Below are 16,277 nucleotides of genomic sequence, written 5' to 3'. Positions count from 1 at the left end.
AATTTATCACATATAATCGCATTTATGCCCTCCACAGCCAAAATTATAAATATGCCCTTATAAGCTATAAAGGTCCCACATGCATATCTGATTCCCACAAACATATATGCCACATAGTCATATAATCATATTAATCATTCATGCCACATAATCATGCATCCAAACATTTAAATCACACATATACTAATTATGCCCGATCGACACGCTAATCAAGGCCCTTAAGCCTTATTAGCAATTTTGGGTCATTACATTTTGGATGTTGTTACCATGCCTGATGTACGGCGTCATTGATTGATGGCATATTGTAGTAATGCCTCGGCGATCAATCTGAATTTGTGGCAATTAGGCCGAGGATGACAGCCAGGGTCAGGACCCTCCCCCTGCCCCACTGAATTGGCAATAGTTATTTGCCAACAACAATTTCAACTTAATTTCATCAATTCATCACAATAAACAAAATCCCCAATTTCATGCCCTAGAAATTTCAAAATGAAAAATTCTCCCAAATTACAATGAAATTCAATAAAATTTATGACAAAAATTCACAAGTATCACAATAATTTCATCAATTTCATTCTGTTGACGCGGTTCTTCGCCAACAGGTAATTAAGAAAAAAAGAGAAAGGGATTAGTGCTTATGTTGAACCGAAATAGATATATGATCTTAGGAAATGAAATGGTGACTCAAAGTACATTTTTTAAGGGATTAGTACTAGTCAGTATTATTGCTATATACTGGATATTTGATTACAGGGTATTTCTTACAGTCGGGAATCCAACCCCTATTAACTCCCAAGGTCTCCATATTTATATGAGAAGACACCTGGGAGTTGGTAAGAAGGTCATCCCGTGACCTTCTTACCTATCATGTCAACTCTGTGACATTCATGATTAATTCCTAAACCTGACACATAAGTGTGGTCAAATCAATAGGTAAGGAGATAATGGGCCGCACGGCCCAACCCAGTCGTGGGTGTCTGAATACGCACGTTCCTGCTGCGTGTCCGAGAAGTCAGGGATATATCAAACACGTGATGTCTGATATGTGCACGTTTACCTTGCGTGGCCGACTTTATAAAAGGTCATAGCCTCCAACTCTAGCTCATACTACGAGCTGGATACTTAGCTCGACCTTCGGCCTTTAGAGCCCGGACTCTGTCCTTAAGTTACCAGAGGCGAACCCTCAGGTTACCTCGAGCTAAGGAGGTATGATCTTATGATGGCAGCTCCGGTTTTGGGGATGTCCACGAGATAATCATGATTAGGCCGCAGCTCAGCTCGCTAATCAGCCTGTGGGAAAATCAGGGCGTACACATTCCAATTCCATCATAACATCAAAAATTACAGAAGGCCCAATTTACAGGTCACAATTTCTCCCAACACAGTCCTTAAACAAATCTTAATCAATCGCAAAACCCATCAAAAATAAAGCACATAATCCTCAATAAACACTATAAATCCAAAAATTAAACAATATTATCATCAACAATCATGAACAATTTTGAAATTTTCCCGTAAAGCACAAAAATTCAATTCAAAGATGGAGATTGCAAAGAAAAAGAAACTTACATTGTAGGGGCATAAGCATAAAAACATGAAGCAAGGAAGAGTTAACAAGTGAAGAAATACATAACATAATGAAGCTAGAAATTTGAAACCCAAAGAAGGAGAAGATAGAGACTCGAAGAAAAGGAGAAGGAAAAAATTTGAAAAAAAAAACTGAAAAAATCATGTTTTAGAAAGTTTAAAAACTTTCTGTCCAGTCGAGCGCGATCGTGCTATAGGGTAGCGTGATCGCGCTACTCTCTTCTCAAAGTCGTTTTGAACGGCGTTTGGCGCGGTCGCGCTGCTAGGCTAATTTTCCTCGGGGCTCTGTGGGCGAGGTCGCAGCAGTGCCCCACAAGCTCAGAAATTGCAATTTTTAGCTTTTTTTCACGATTTTCACGATTCAAGAGGAACCTAAAAATTACATAATAATAAAAACTAAGCCTACCAAATGAAGTAAAAATAAATAAATGCCAAAATAAGTCCCAAAAAGTCAATTTTTTCATAAATAAAAACTCAACAAAAATTAAAAATAACCATGGGGATGTCTCCTAAACACACTGTCATTAATGTCATTTAGAGGGACGCTAACCTTCTTATTAGATTCAACTGGGGTCTAGTCCACCCCTCAAGTCCTTGATAGCCAAAGTTTCATGAGTGGACGTTCGTCTCTTGATATTTCAAATTTTTGGAGGTTTCCACCGCTCATGTAACATTTGAGCTTTCCCACTAAAGAGCCTTTTCAAATGATGACGGACTGTTTGAATACCACATTGGGCCATAGACTTTTTCTTATTGACTTCTAACTTGGTACCTCCTCTTTTCACCACATCAACTCTATAACAAGTTGGAATTTCAATTGTTGCAAAAACATTCAATGTTACCTCTTCTTTTTGCACTCGCAACTTGAACTCCCCCTTTTGTACACCGATTAATGCCCTACCGGTAGCTAAAAATGACCTTCCAAGAATAATTGGGATATTAGTGTCTTCCTCCATGTCTAGAATAATGAAATCTGCATGGAAGATGAATTTATCCACCTTTCCTAGTACATCCTCAATCACTCCGCGAGGATGTTTGACTGAGTGATTCACCATATGAAGTGTCACAGTAGTTGATCTCACTTCCCCCAATTTCAGTTTTCGATAGATAGATAGAGGCATTAGATTCACACTTGCCCCTAAATCACAGAGGGTTGTCTGAAAACCACATTCCCTATGGTACAAGGAATGGTGAAACTACCCAGATCTTTAATCTAGGGAGGTAGCTTCTTTTGGAGTATTGTGTTGTACTCCTCAATAAGATTCATTTCTATTATGAATTGAGTTTGAGTGTTGGTCAAGGTCAAAAATGCACCTTGTAATTCATCTGTCTTCTCCTAAGAAACTGGTGGTACCGGTGGTTGTGACATTGCTTGAGGTAGAGCTTGAGACATGGACTATTGAAATTGTTGTTGACGACCCTGATTATTTCTCCATGAAAAATTGGGGTGATTCGTCCACCCTTTGATGTAAGTGTTGGAGGAAGGGTGATTGGTTTGCCTATTAAAATTTCCCATCATATTCACTTGTTTCATAGGGATAGCATTATTCACCTCTACTGCCATACAACGATCAAGAGAATGAGAACTCCCACACATATATCACGTCGTCTGCATTTGCATGGCTTGAGTTGAGATATTATTTTTCTGCAACTGCTTGGTTAATGTGGCAACTTGAGCAGTTAACGCGATGATAGCATCTAGTTCATGATTCCTAGCTACTTTTTTGTTACTAGTGGCTCACTTATCAGCCCATTGGCAGTTATTCACGGTCATTTCTTCCAACAACGCATATGCCTCATTATCACTTTTACCCATGAATGCCTTTCCTACTGCAACAACAATGATGGTGCGTGTAGTTGTGCACAACCCATTATAAAAATTATGGACCAACATCCACTTCTCAATTTTGTGATGGGGACACTTTCTCAACAATTCTTTAAACCTCTCCCATGTGTCATATAATGATTCACCATCAGTTTGGAAGAAGGTATTATTCTCTCCTCTCAACCTTCCAATATTTAATGGAGGAAAGAACTTTGCGAGAAACTTATGTGTTAGATCCTCCCAAGTGTTAATAGAGTTGGCATGCAGAGATTTTAACTAACTCTTGGCTCTTTCCCTTAGTGAGAATGGGAACAACCTCAATCTGATAGCAACGTCGCTCACCCTAATCATCTTAAAAGTTGCACATAGCTCCAAAAAATTAGCTATGTGCATGTTTGGGTCCTCCGTAGGTAATCCACCAAACTGAATGGTGGACTAGACTATTTGTAGTATTGTCTGCTTAATCTTGAAATTATTAGCAGCAACTGTGGGGTGTCTGATGCATGAATGCACTCCAATAATAGTGTGGAGTACATAATCTGTTAAAGTTCTTGCCCCTTGTTCAGTAGGGACCTCAGGACCCGCTACTCCTTCGACATTATTGGCAGCATTATTTACTACATTCCCTTGGTTTGCAGCCATCCTTGCCTCAAACCTCTTATTCCTTCAGTTCTGTCTACAGGTTCTCTCAATCTCAGGATTTACCGATAATATCTCAAATGTTTTACCTCGTCGCATAAACCAAAACTACCTGAGATAATAGAATTTAGACACAAACCGAGTTAGAATTATAAAAAGAAAAACATCTGGATTAGAATAAAAATTAATTATTTTGATAGTAATAAAATAATCCCCAGCAACGGCAACAAAAACTTGTTGCGATAATTTCAATGTACAAGTATACATAATCGTAGACAAATAATAATATAGTTAAGTAAAGTATTGTCCCACGGAGATTGCTTATAAACTACCAATAATTAATTTCCTAATTCTATTTGGTTAATAAAACTTGGATTCAAGAATTAACAAAACTAACAATTAACAAATAACAAAAACAAATAAAAACAAGTTAATTCAATGGATGTAAAGCTAGGGTATTTAATTTCATCATCTATCCACTTTATTACTTCATCAATACAATTTCCATTATTCTTTCTCTTATTATGATAGCATATTTACAAAAATAGTTTATATCCATATTAGGATATATAAATCTATCTACATATATATATATGAATTTTCTACATCTCTGTGATAAATTCCAAACATAAGGCAAGTATTAAGATTAGAAATCCTAAACGCTACACAAACAATACAGGTACTCTCGTCCTATATCGAAATCTATGTCTAATCAATTATATCATATTTAACTCTCACTTCTTTGATTTTGAATTAAATTCATAAGTAATGCAAATAACGATGTCAAATTATTCACATTCATTAAGCACAAATTACATAGATCACAATGAAGAAAAAGAAATCATAGAAATTGCACTAACTGATAATAAAGCTTCAAGAGACTGCATTAAAACCATAGAAATTAACTTAGTTCATAATCATTATGTTAACATCCATTAAACTAAAATGAAAAATAATTAAAGATGAAATAGGAAAGAAAAAACTCTAAAAGCTATCCAATCTTCTCCAATGAGATTCTAGTCGTCCTCTCCAAGTCTAGGGCTCTGAAAAACTAGGTTATTCTGGTGAAAATCGCAATTAAATACTAAACCCTACGTTTCCTATAACTAAAAATACAAAAATTCCCTTAATTTAAATTCTACATAAATTCCTCTTTTCCAGCACAATAGTGCGGTCGCGCTACCTCATTACAAAGCCAATTTTTGCCTGATTTTTGTCCTTTTGTCGATTTTTCACCCTTTTTCATTCCTAAGCATCCCGAGTCCTTCGAAACCTAAAAAAACAAAAAAAGCGTAAAATAGAACAAAAATAAACCTAATTAATTAAAACTCCCTAAAAAGACACACTAAAACGAGTCTAAAACAATTTTCGCCTGATTTTTGTCCTTTTGTCGACTTTTCACCCCTTTTCATTCCAAAGTGTCTTGAGTCCTTCAAAACCTAAAACAAACCAAAACAAGCGTAAAATACAACAAAAATAAACCTAATTAACTAAAACACTCCCTAAAACACACTAAAACAAGTCTAAAACTCATTTATCAATTAGTGTTTCGCGGCTTGCCTTTCTCTTTCTGAGCTCTTCGGTGGTGATCGGGGGTCAAAATATGGTAATTAGTAGATGGGGTTATCTTGGTTGCAGAGGTAAAGTGAGTCGATTGGCTGGTGTTTGGGGCTCGGATATGTCTTGGTTGTTGGGAAGTTTGGGTCATTTTGGCTTGTCAGTAGGCAGGGAGATGGTTGTCTCCTAGGGTTGCTATTTTTATTCAACTTTTGTCTATTTCTATTTAGGTAAACAATTATTTAATTTCTTCAATAATGATGGGATTAAAGACTTTTGTAGTGGTGTTCAACTGTGTTGGCTTAGTAGAGTCACTTAGTGTGTTAATTTTAGACAACTCTTGGATGAATCTCTTTTAGATTTGGTTTTGGAGTTTGTTAAAATGTTTCTTGATCCCTTACTCATGGTTTCTCGACGTGATGCAATGGTATTTATGAGATCTGTGGATCGTTGTTTTACTTTCCATAATTGAGGTTGATATATATATATTTGATGGTGAACATTGTAAACAGCATGAGATGTCTAAGTCAGTCATTTGAATTAGCTTTGTAAGTAATTCGACCTGTTATGTACATTCTTGGATTAACCATATTAATAAAATTTTCCTATTATCTTAAAAAAAAATGAGGGAAAATACAATTTCGGCCTCTGTGTTTTGACAAAATATGCATTTTGATCCTATGGTTTATTAAATTATATTTCAGACCTTGTGTTTTACAAAATGGATCATAATAGTGCCTTGAACCAAATTTTGGTTAAAATAATTTCAAATATAATATTTCATTTTGTGCTCCTCAACCATCTTCTTCACTTTTCTGAATCCAAATCACACCGAGGACCAAATATTTGATCTTATAATTAAAATTATTTTGACCAAAATCGGGTTAATGGTTCTATTTTGATTCGTTTTACAAAATATAGGGTCTAAAATATATTCTAACAAAACATAGGGTCTAAACGAATAATTGCACAAAACATATGAGCCAAAATTGTATTTTCCCGAAAAATGAACACTTAAATTTGATATGTGAATCTATTAATGTATTTCATTCATATAACACGTACTTGTGTCTAATAAAAAGTGTATCAATTTTTTTATTTTTCCATCTTAATTTGTTTCTTGGAGTCTAAATCTCATAAAAAAATTGATAAAATAAAAAACCAAAAAAATCAAAATGAAAAAAAAAAGATTATAATGGGGGCATGTTTTTTGCCTCCACCGATAGGGGCATCTCTGTTTTTGGCACGTAGAAAAATTACAATCAATTTTTTTGTATATGAAGATGTACATTATAGTTATTTAGGACCTTCCACTAGTTTTTAGAAAATTCTAAATAATTTACGATATCGAAAACAAGCTTCAAAATAACTTGTTTCACGCTCGTAAAAAATAAGCTTCAAAACAACTTATTTCTTAGTTTTAGCACTAAAATTATTTAGAATTTCCCAAAAATTTGTGGGAGATTCTAAATAACTATATTGCACACCGTCATATAAAAAAAATTGAATTGTAATCTTTCCATATACCAAAAATACGAAAACAAGATGTTGTTAAGCATGTTTTATGCCCGTGTGAAATAAATTATTTTGAAGTCTTTTTCGCTACCGTAAATTATTCAGAATTTCCTGAAAATTGGTGGGATGTCTACTATAACTATAGTGTACACCGTCATATAAAAAAAAATTGTTATAATTTGTTCACGTACTAAAAACAGAAATGCCCCTACTGTTGGGGACAAAGGACATACCCCTATTGCAGAGTTTCTCTATAAATATATATATGAGTTCACTCTTAATGGTGATTGAGTTTTTTCCCCATGGATGGATTGTCAATTAATAGCCATTGGATTAAGATCCAATGGTCCTCATTTAAATATGTTAATTAATGTTATCTTTGATTTTCTCAAACTTGGTAATGGGTTACTTGCTGACATGGCGGTCACCTTTTAATTTAATTAAATAATTAAGAAAATCATTATTTAAGATTCATTCTAAGATTTCATATCTTCATTCCTTCGTCATTCCTTGTTCATTCCATGTTCTTTCCAGATTCATGCCTTATGCACTAATGACTCCTATCTTCACAAATACAATTAGTTGGCTAATTAATGATGCATATTTCAAAATTTATATCTATATATATATATATTTTTATACAAAATTTACTCATCTTAGAAAACTTGTTTCTTGAAGAAGCTCCAATTTTTTACAATATTTTTAAGTAAGATTTCAAGTTATGCCATTTTCGAAAATCACTAGTAGATATTCTATTTTTTTCAAAAAAATTCCAACGTATTATTATTTTTTTGTTATGTAGGATTTGAAATTCACATATATGAGTAAATCTTTTTTCTCTTGAAAACTTGTTTAGTAAAAACCAACAAGAATTTTTTTTTTTTAAAGTGTTTGATGAAAAAGCTCTAGATTTTTCATAATGTTCCTTGTAATATTTTCAATCATTTTTGTGCTTTCTTTATTTTTACAAATAAATTATCATCTATTTCTCCAAGTTCATATTTTGAAATTCACTACTAGAGCTTTTTTTTTTTAAAAAAAAATCCAACTTAGTTTTATTTGTCATGTACGATTTGAAATTCAAAAAGATGACTAAATCTTATTTCTCTTGAAAAACTTGTTTAGTAAAATCCCACAAGAACAATTTTTTTAAAAGTGTTTGATGAAAAAGTTCTAGATTTTTCATAGTGTTTCTTGAAAGATTTTCAATCATTTTTGTGCTTTCTTTATTTTTACAAAAAAAAATATCATCTATTTCTCCAATTTCATATTTCGAAATTCACTACTAGAGCTTTTTTTTTCAAAAAAAATTCCAACTTATTTTTATTTTTTGTGTAGGATTTGAAATTTAAAAAAAAATGAGAATCTTATTTCTCCTGAAAAACTTGTTTAGTAAAAACCCACAAGAATAATTTTTTTGCATGTTTGATGAAAAAACTCAAGATATTTTAAAGTGTTTCATTCAAAAATCTCAATTATTATTTTTTCTTTATTTTTACAAACAAATTATCATTCATTTCTCCCATTGTAAAATTTGAAATTATTCAAACTTCTTAGATATCAACTATTAGGGTTATAAAATTACATTGAAGGTTATAGGGTTTTAAAAATTTCCAATTTTTAAAATTTTTCTTTAAAACATTATAATTAAAAATTATTTTGTAGTTCATTTTTCTTCAATAAACTAAAAATGTGAGGAATTTTAAAGTTTTTGAAAATTTCATCATGTAAATTTTTCAAACATATATTTAGTTTGTCAGAAATGGAATGGAGGACAGTAATTTAACACGAGTTGAAAGAGTTGAGAGATAAACTACACTCTATTAAACTGGATTTACAAGTCAAGGATAAAATTCCATGTTGATTTGAGAAGAAAAAAACTGACATGTGAATCCATTAGCGAAAAAGCCTCACCATCACTATTTTTTAAAAAACATGTTATTAGTCAAGACGATGTTGCATTCTTTGAACATTTTAAACTCGATAATACTTTAAGACTGAAAGATAGGGAAGTGTTAGAATACATTTTCTATCTTAATGTATATATTTTTTTGTAATTTTTTCAATATATTTTAATGTCTATTATTGTATCTATTATAGGGAAATTATAGTTGAAAGTGAGTTTAGTTTTCTACGACGGTCCGACTTCTGTTATCTTGGACCTAAAATGAAGTTGGAGACCGAGGTAATTCATTTGTATATATTAATAATTTTAGCGTGACTGTTATAATTTTTTTTTGGTAAATGCAAATTGTTACTATGGTTTCTTCATTCTTGATCGAGGATGAGAGGTTGAAGAAGGGTACAGAGTGTAAGAATTAGTATCTTTCTGCTCGAAATATGGTGAGTATTTTTTTGTTGTTCTTTTTTGTCCAAACATATTTTATGTTTGTTGAGTTAATTTTTTTTTAAATTATGACAATAGAAATACTTACTACCTGACTCCCACTCCAATTTACCACTACATCAAATTTGGAGGAAAATACATTACTACGAAAGATTTATGGGCTCCCTCGAACATTGCAATGAAGTATAATTTAATGGTTTATGTTGAACCTATTTTTAAACATATATTTATTATGTAATTTCTAACATCAATTATACTTGTAGATTTATATTCCTATGTTTCTTGTAAGACACTTCATTCTTGCACGGATGATACTGAAAGAAAACAAAGTAGAAGTTTGGGACTCACTTGCTGATGAAAATAATCTTATATTACAGTCATCTAAGATTGTTCATATTGTAAGTTTTTATTGGTTGAATATATTTTTTTTTATAAATTTTAAATTTATAAATTCTGATGTTAGAGTGCAAATGCAGCTACGCAATCTAGAATTGTTCTTTGAGAATCAGATCAAAAGGAAACCAGTAGTTTCAACTTTGCTAGTTTTGGTATAGTTCGTGGTAGAAATGTCCCTAGACAACCAAGTTTGTACAATTGTGGAGTCTTTGTCATAATATATATGATTAATAGTTGTAAGCTCGACTGGCATTCTTTTGTGGTAAGTAGATTTCATACTAAGTTTTTTTTATATATTTTTTGTTCTTATCATACTATACTTGAGTAATTTTTTTCACTATTGTAGTTCGACTCTAATGAAGAAAGGTGTCACATAGCTTCGTGAATTTCATGCTCAAATTTCAACAAGACCATAGCAAAATTATTGAAAGATGTTCGAGAGTTCAATTCAAGTAGAGGAATATAGTACTAGGGACAATGATCTTTGCCCTAATTTTGTTATTTTCAATCAAGTTGTGTAAAAGAAAGAAATTTGTATTATTATTTATCAATTTTGAGAAATTAGAAGATGATCAATATTTGGGAGAATTTGAATAGTTTACTTCTGAATTAATTATTTATTAACAAGATTAAAACACACACTTTAAATTTTATCATTTTCACAATCAGTTTTAATATTTATTGGAAGTTTCAAATGGTAGTTGTAGACATTAATATCATATTTATTAAATAAGAATAATTTTGTATATGTTAATTTTGAATTTAATGATTAATATATACCAATCAAAAGTTTGAGCATGATATTAGGGAATTGGAATGGATTTATGGAGACACGCATTTAATGAAATTAGTTGGCATGATCTTAATTGTACACGTTTTTTTATGAGAAATGATTAATAACTCAACCAATCATAAATAGAGCATGATGTTAGCGTATTGGACTTGATTTATGAATACATACATTTAATGAAATTAGTTGGCATTTTCTAAATTAATTGCTCACGTTTTTTAAGAGAAATTTTAATAATATATTTGTTTACAGATACTAACTCAACCAAACTTTTTTATCTATTAAAAAAATTAAATATATTTCAAAATTATGTTTTAAATTTAAATTAAAAATTAGTAATTAAAAATCAATGCATAGTAACTAAACTAATTAATAACAACTTAACCATTTAGAATTTAATGGTATAATTATGCATAATCAACCTAACCAATAACAAAATTATTGTGCTATTTTAGGGAATTAAAAAATGTTCATTTAATGTTTTGAGAAGTGTAATCATAAATTCGAGCATGATTTTAGGGATATGAAATAGCTCATTAATTGCTATATTTTCTATAATTATTACCTATCTTATTTATTAATGTAACCAAAAAAATTCGGGTATTGATTTAAAATGGAATTTCATTTTTATTTTAAAAAAATGGATATTTTAAATGTCATAACTTTGAAATTATGTGGTTTTTAACACTATTTATAAATCCTTTTATCTTATATACACCGTTATCATTTGTAGGCAAATGTAAAGTTTGTTTTTAGGTATAGTTTGAAATCATTTTATATTTTTAAGAATGTGTCCATTTACTCAATATTATGATGACTTAGGAGATAAAGAAGTTAAAGAGATTGTGTTGCTTGCTACACATTTGATTGATCGTCTTGGAGTGAGCTTTGGATCCGAAAATCGCGAAGCATTATTTGCGAAAATGAAGAAACTATTCGAAGAGGAATAAACAAAAGTTGATGAGCACTTGAAAAAATATTGATGTGCTCTTGAGAATGATGGAAAAGTTGAAGAGAGCGTAAGGAAAGTGTTTGTTTGTCTATCTACTATTGTACTTTGTATATTTTTATTTTTTTATGTTTGATTGAACTAATGAAATTTTACTTTTTATTATATAATGGTTTAATTTACAACATTCATATGATCCTTGTAAACATAAAATATAAATAGCTTTCATATAATTCTTAGTACAAAAAAAAAACCATGAGATACCTTAAATAAATAGATAAAAATAACACTTATTGTGCATCACAAATTGTACTAATATGATTATTAATAGCATCTTCCAAATCTAAAAGCTCGATGTGAGTTTCAAATTGTAATCCTTTATCGAGACAATCATGCATATCTTTAGTTCTTCTATGCATGTCTTTTTCTTTCATGAGAGAAACCCTTCAAGTTTGGAAAGGTTTTGGTAGAAGAAGGGATGTTATCTATGTTATCCCCAAAAATTGGAGTTCGATGATGTTGTTGGTTTTTATTGATCAAATCAGAGATTATGCGCAGCGGAACAACAATCAAATTGTCAGATTAATCCCATAAGATTTCTAGATCTACTTCTTCACACTCATATATATATTGAATCAAGGACAAGAATAGAAAAATTACCTCAGGTCCTTCCTTGCTGCTATCTTTTTGTATGGCTGAATCCTTGAGATCTCACACCAAGATCTTCCAAGATGTTCTCAGGCACACAAAGAACGAGTGTGGGCTCGCTATACAAATAATAGGCAATAACTATTTATCAGATGTTCTCAACATATGAGATCTGATAAAGTTTGGACCTAGGTTTTGTGAAGAACAATAACCTTTGTTTTTGTCACTGTTCTCTTTTCTCTGAGAGAATCCTAGATATTTTTCTATCCCTAAAAAATTACGTTCTGTGAAAACTGATATCCAATATTTAATAATCTCCAATATATTAAAATATTTGTTATTTTAAACAAATTCAAAATAACTGATCAGTTATCAGATTTTTGTTTAAATAATAATATTTTAATCATATTAAAGTATCTTATTATTTATTTAATATTTAAATAACTAAAATTGTGGAATTAAGAGACTAAGTCCATCTCTTATGCGTGTAGCACAGTGCCTGTGCACTGTGCCACACGTGTACCACATGCCTGTGCAGGCATGTGATTTTTCCCAATTTTTATTATTATTTAAATACCAAAAATCCCAAAACTAAATTAATTCAAAATTAATTATATTTTTGATAAATCAAATAATTAATTAATTACACATAATTAAACAATAATTATGTTTGATACATAGAAAAATATTTTACTTATCACATAAGTCTTTTTTGCCCATTTTTGCATTTGCCTTTGACAGTGATTGTTTGAGCCATTTCGGGGACCATGGACCTATAACATTAAGCTCCAATAAATTGAAACTAAATAATTAAACTCTTTAATTATAATAGTTAATTTATTAATTCTGATATTACTCCACTATAAATTCAAAATTGCACTCTTTATGTTATAGATATACTTTTACAGAAATCTTTTTCTTAAGTCGTCCATTGATATAACCATCTTACAATAGTTCAACCCTCTAATTAATTAGTTCATAAATTAGAATGGCAGAATTGTCATTTAACATTTCTAATTTACTTCTTATTCCTTAAGTACCATTAATTCACTAGTGAATAATTAATCTATAATCTAATTATAGAGTTGAGCTCAAAATCATTCAGTTCCAGAATTAACCCTTAAGGGAACTAATATACGATCCGTTAGGAAAGATTAAATTCTGTATTGTTGATACATGTTCCCAGCCTTCCATGATATTAAATCTCCAAAACAAGAGTCATTAGCCTCATTCTTTGAAGAGACCTTAACGAATGAATCAAAAGATTTAATAAACATGAACAGGAGTTCATGAACACTCAGGATTTAGGTTGATCTATAAATGATCATCTGTTATGATATGAATTACAAGTCTTTATTGTTAAATGGTTTTTGGATAAAGACTTTAATTCATATTGGTCCATGTCATATATAATCATATTATATAAAGCACCTTTACCGAGATGTCTTTCCACATCAATAATCCGAATCTATATTATTTGTATCATTATGATACTCAGTAAACCGTACTTACAACTCCAATTAAAGAATTCCATAACTTTAATTTGTTGTTGTTGACTATTTTTATTCATTCATGTGACCTTAATTCTCCCGTACTAATACAAGATCACATCCTCAATAATGAATATGGAATTTTTCTGATATTTACAAAATTATTCAAACAATAATTTAACAATCTAAATATGACAATAATAATAAACCATTGTATTTATTTATTCATAGAAAAAACAAATGTCTTTACATGCTTTTAGGACACACTCCTAACAGACGTGGCAATCAGAAGTGACAAGTGGCAATACATGGTCTGTAAACGACACATTAATAGTTAATAAAGGTATTGGCTCTTCGGAGTTGTGATAAAGTGATCTGACTGACCTGGTAGAGTTTCTATCAGACCGATAAGGATTTTTGACTGACCAGTCAGGTGTCATGACCGACCAGTCAGGTGCTTGTCCGACCAGTCAGGTGTTTGTCAGACCAGTCAGTCCGTGTTGCTAGACCAGAAATGTGTTATGCTAGACCAAAGATGTGTCATGTTAGACCAGAAATGTGCTAGAGGTGTGCTTTGTCGATGAGAGGTGTTTGCCTATGTCCTCAGTAACAGCTTCAACCCAAATCATTCTTAACTACCGCGGGAATCTCTCAGATATCCCGGAATAATAGCCATAATGTTGTAATATTATATTTATTTATATTTTATTAATTAAAGTCTGTTGGAAGAACAAATGACCCGGTAAAAGGGAGATATTTATGTATGATCCATGAGCCTATAAATAAATGGCTCATGGCATCATTTATGGGGATCTGATCTTTTGAGACTGAGAAAAAACTCTCTAGTTTGGAGACTTTGGGACTGTTACTTGGGGTATTCTTGGGGAATTTTCTAAGAGACTTTAAAGAGAGAAACTATGTATTTTTCTACTTACACTTAAGAAACTTAGTTGGCTCAAGTTCATCTGATCTTAAGTGTAGGATATATATCACAACTCCAAGTGGATTAGGCTATTACCAATAAATTGGGGCTGAACCACTATAAAATTATCTGTGTCGTATTTTTCTCTTGAAGGTTCATTGTAGTTTTGACGTCTACTCGTCGTTGGCCAAAATCGTGGTCAACATTTTGGTGCTTTCATTGATAGCCTGAAGAGAATAAACACACGACTATCGTATCAAGATCGCACCCAAGAATACCAATGTGGCATCCAAAAAGTCAGGCACGTCAAAAGAGCCTACTAGATCAAAAGATCTGGGACCGCAGAACCCAGAGACTGAGCCCAGGGTGTTCCTTGAGGAGACCACTCCAGAAGTTGAACAACTCTAGGAAGCAATAGGCGCTTTCCAAGAGGAGATGATGCAATTCAATGCTCGGCAGGAGTCTTTCGCTGAACAAATGGTCAAGCAGAGAGCTGTGTTAGAGCAGCAAAGGCGCGATATGGAGGCCAGAAGCAAAGAGCTCAGACAGCGACAGGGGGAAGTCGACCGGAGACATCATGAAGCAGAACTTGCTCTAGAAGCGGCTACCCAATTGGCCCAAGCCAATGATCAAGCCGCATCACGATCAGCCTTCCAGGGAGCAAGAAATAATAATGCTGATCGGAGGACCACTGACAGAGCCAATTCTCGTGGACCGGACAGAAGCTGGAGTAACCCCCTGGTCGGGAAGATGATGGGGACCGATCCAGAACTTCCTTGATGCAAAGGGGGCACTCTAGAACCCCCTCCAGGAGCCAACGATTAGAAACTTCGAGATCAAGAAGTTACCGATCGGGCAGTAAAAGGACTCCACCCAAGCAGGATCAGACCAGGGCTCCTCGAGATAAGAGGACTTCACAATTCAAAGATGGGCATGGTCATGATGAGGCTGATAGTCATCACACCGACCAATCAAAGCAAAAGGAGGGCAACGACCAACAAGGAGGAAAAGACTGCCTGGGGCGTACCAAAAGGACTCCACTGCACCCCGGCCAGCAGCGTAGTAGGAGAGCACAACTCCCGCATAGTAAGCCCTCTGAAAAATTGAAAAGTACGGTGTTCGATCGGGCAGGAGAGCATGCTTCCCGGAAGGATCTAAGGGATGTTATCACCAACAAGAGGAGGATCGTACCAGTCGAAGGGCAAAATCTGAACCACCCTGCCAGTCAAGTAGTTTTACTTGACGATAGTGCACCAGATGGTAATGCCCGACCAGGCAGTCAAGACCTTGGAACTTCATCAGTTACACCAGCCATCCAAGCCCAGCTTGACGTGCTAACAGCTGCAGTGCAAGGTTTGTCAAAACGACCTTCCGGGACAGATGCGAAAGACCACTGGAGTGGCAGCCCATTTTGTGCCTGGATTAGAGCAGCCCAGCCTCCAGCAAAATATAAAGCACCAGTTCTGCCAATATATATAGAAAAGGCAGATCCCATCAGACATGTTGGGAAGTTTGAGGACCAGATGGAATTGCTCGAAGTATGTGACGATTATCGGTGTAGAGTTTTCCCGACTACTTTGTCAGATACCGCCCAGGAATGGTATTGGAAGTT

General features: G+C 33.0%; 1 non-coding gene across 1 annotated transcript; it reads left to right on the top strand.

Annotated features, from left to right (window-relative positions):
- The first annotated feature begins 3,491 nt into the window (after positions 1–3,491).
- LOC133833773 (small nucleolar RNA R71) lies at positions 3,492–3,598 on the top strand. The gene has a single exon (XR_009893135.1). It is a non-coding gene; the product is annotated as a small nucleolar RNA R71 (small nucleolar RNA).
- The last annotated feature ends 12,679 nt before the right edge of the window (positions 3,599–16,277 follow it).

The sequence above is a fragment of the Humulus lupulus genome, chromosome 4, assembly GCF_963169125.1.
Source record: "Humulus lupulus chromosome 4, drHumLupu1.1, whole genome shotgun sequence".
NCBI classification, from domain to species: domain Eukaryota; kingdom Viridiplantae; phylum Streptophyta; class Magnoliopsida; order Rosales; family Cannabaceae; genus Humulus; species Humulus lupulus.
This window is presented reverse-complemented; position numbering and strand designations above follow the sequence as displayed.